The sequence below is a fragment of the Bison bison genome, unplaced genomic scaffold (assembly GCF_000754665.1).
Source record: "Bison bison bison isolate TAMUID 2011002044 unplaced genomic scaffold, Bison_UMD1.0 scf7180017864217, whole genome shotgun sequence".
Classification (NCBI taxonomy): Eukaryota; Metazoa; Chordata; class Mammalia; order Artiodactyla; family Bovidae; genus Bison; species Bison bison.
This window is the reverse complement of record NW_011494789.1, coordinates 2,357,683-2,360,913: the sequence shown is the minus strand read 5'-3', so window position 1 is coordinate 2,360,913 and position 3,231 is coordinate 2,357,683. Positions and strand designations below refer to the sequence as shown.

The window sequence follows — 3,231 nt, the reverse complement described above, 5'->3', positions numbered from 1 at the left end:
CATAGACTGCCAGGCTCCTATGTCCTTGAAATTTCACAGGCAAGAATACTGGAGTGGGTGCCCTTCTCCAGGGGATCTTCCCAACCCAGGGATCAAACTCATGTCTCCTAGGCCTCCTGAATTGCACATGGATTCTTTACAGCTGAGCCACCGGAGAAGCCCCTAGGATCCTAAGAAGAAGTGGCTGCAAATCTTGGGGACAGAGAACGTTGCAGATGTAGGCTGGAGAATGAATGGTTTTGGAAACCAGGCTTAGAGGCCCATTGAGAGAACCTGTCACCAAAATTGAGCATTGAGTTTGGCAAGAGGAATTCAACTATCTGAGCTATCCAGCTTCCCTTTTCAACCGGCACAAGAAAGCTCTCAGGGCATTTAGAAATGGGTTTTCATGGTGGCAGTGGGTTCATCCACAAGATATTGAGCATCTGTATGGGCTTGGCTCTGCTCGACACTGTAGAAGAGAAAATGAAATGTAAGTCTGCAGAGACCTGCTTCCTTATCCATGAGGCTATTTGGTAAGGTGGGAAGAATCTAGGCTTTTAAGCGAGAAAGAACAGAATTCAAAACCCATAAATGTCACTTACATTGCACAAACTTTGGCAAGTTACTTGATTTCTATGAATCTTGATTTCCACATTTGCTAAGTAGGGAAAACTCCCTCATAGAGTTTTTGTGAAGTCTAAATGAGCAACATAGGAAAAGGGCAATCTACATCAGGTCATTTTTAAAATGCTCAATAAATGTGAGCCTTTGAAGATCTCCCAATTGAAAAACAACTACTCCCACGCTAACAGCATGCTCAACAGCAAACACTGAAAACTTTTCCTCTAGAATCAGAAACAAAACAATGATGCTCATTTCCATTATTTGTACAGGCACATCTTGAAGATGGGCTTCCCTGGTAGCTCAGCTGGTAAAGAATCTTCCTGCAATGCAGGAGACTCCGGTTCAATTCCTGGATCAGAAAGATCTCCTGGAGAAGGATTGGGCTACCCACTCCAGCATTCTTGGGCTTCTCTGGTAGCTCAGATGGTAAAGAATCAGCCTGCAACGCAGGAAACCTCGGTTCAATCCCTGGGTTGGGAAGATTCTCCTGGAGGAGGGCAGGGCAACCCACTCTAGTATTCTTGCCTGGAGAATCCCCATGGACAGAGAAGCCTGGCAGGCTACAGTCCACAGGGTTGCAGAGTTGGACATGACTGAGCGACTAAGCACAGCACAGCACATCTTGAAGATATTGCAGGTTCAGTTACAGACCACAGCAATGAAACAAATATCACAATAAAGTAAATTACACTGTTTTGGTTGCTCGGTACATAAATTGTGTCTGCACTATGTTATAGGCTCTTAAATGTGCAATGGCATTATATTTAAACAAATAATGTACATACCTTAATTTTTAAAATTACTGTATTGCTAAAAAATATGCTAATCATCATTTGAGCCTTCAGCAAGTTGTAGTAGTGACATCGAAGATCACTGGTCACAGAGCACCATAACAAACATAAGAATAAGAATAATAATAATGAGAGACACAAAGTAATCAAATACTGTTGGGAAAACGGCATCAATAGACTTGCTTGACTCATGGTTGCCACAAACCTTCAATTTTCAAAAAATACAATGTGTGAGAAGCACAATGTAGCAAAGCACAATAAAATGAGGTATCCCAATATTCAACATGGCCCTGACATTCTAGCCAGGGCAATTATACATGAAAATGAAACAAAAAAGCATTCAAATTGGAAAGGAAGAAAGAACATTTTCTCTGTCCACAGACAACATGACCCTATATGTAGAGAGCCTTAAACATTATGCACACACACTCACACACTTTTAGAATTAATAAACACACTCAGCAAGTTTGCAGAATTAAAAACAAATTACCATGTAAAATCAGTTGCATTCCTGTACATTGACAATGAACAGTCCAAAAAGGAGATTAAGAAAACAATTTCATTTACTATAGCATTAAAGAGAATTAAATACTTAAAAATCAATTTTGCAAAGGAAACATAAGTCCTGTACCATAAAAAAATATAAAATATTGCTGAAAGAAATTAAGAAGACACCGATAAGTGAAAAGATACTCCACATTCATGGACTGGAACACTTAATATTGTTTAGATGTTAATACTACTATGCAAAGCAAATGTACAGATTCAAGGTTATCCCTATAAAAATTTTGTCATTTAGAAAAGAGAATTGCTAAAGTGAGAAAAAAAATTCATATGCTCATCATTGCCCCCCAAAAACCCTAAACTAAAAGCAGGCATGGGGGAGGTAAGTAGCAAGGACAGGAAGAAGGGAGCAATTAAATAAACGTCTTTAAAGCACACACACTACACAGTGTTCATCATCGGAAGTAGAGTATAAGGCAACGTTCTCCATAGAAAAAGGGGGATCAGGGAGTGGGTGGGTAGCTTTACTTTTAAATAGAAAGTTGGAATGTGCTGGAGGAGAGTCAGGGTGGGGTGGGGCGTGTGGAGTGGAGGCGGACTGGCTGCCAGTGGAGCCCTGGGTGCAGGGCCCCGGACGTCCAGGCCCCCGCAGTGGCCGAGGGGGCCAGGGAGGTACAGGAGAGGGAGGGGGCATGGCACGATGCGACTCCGGCAGTGTTGGGGGGAGGGGGCTCGCTTTGCTCCTCGACGGAGTGAAATTCATGTTTTTCCTTTGGAAATAAGGGTTCCCACTTGTCCTGATTTAGAACGTCTCATTGGGCATGGCCAGTGTCCATGGTTTGGGCAGGCCAGGAGCTTGTGGTGAGAGGGGAGGGCCAGGGCGGAGCCAAGGGGCTTCAGAAGGAGGTGCATATGGGGCAGCAGAGCCCCTTCCTGTGGGGACAGTCGCACAATAGGAACGGGGGTTGAGGCGGGCCCATGACAGCGTGGGCCTCCTTTCTGCCAGAGGCCCAGGCAGGTCTGCATCTGTGGGGCCTCTGCCTCAGTTGGCCTTACAAGTTCTTCGTGACCAGGTGGGTCTTGTAATGCTTGGTGAGGTGGTCACTCCTCATGAAGCGCTTCTGACACTGGGCACACTCGAAGCGTTTGTCCCCTGTGTGGGTGCGGGCATGCCGCTGGAGCTCGTCGCTCCGTGTGAACCTCTTGCCACAGAAGAACCAGTTGCAGACAAAGGGCCGCTCGCCGGTGTGCAGGCGCACGTGAGCCCGCAGCAGGGATGTCTTACGGAAGGTCTTGCCGCAGTCGGGGATGTGGCACACGTGCTTCTTCT

General features: G+C 45.2%; 1 pseudogene; it reads right to left on the bottom strand.

The window, feature by feature from the left end:
* Nucleotides 1-2,953: 2,953 nt before the first annotated feature.
* The window catches only part of LOC104992565, a 1,799-nt pseudogene continuing 1,521 nt past the window's right edge, over nucleotides 2,954-3,231 (bottom strand).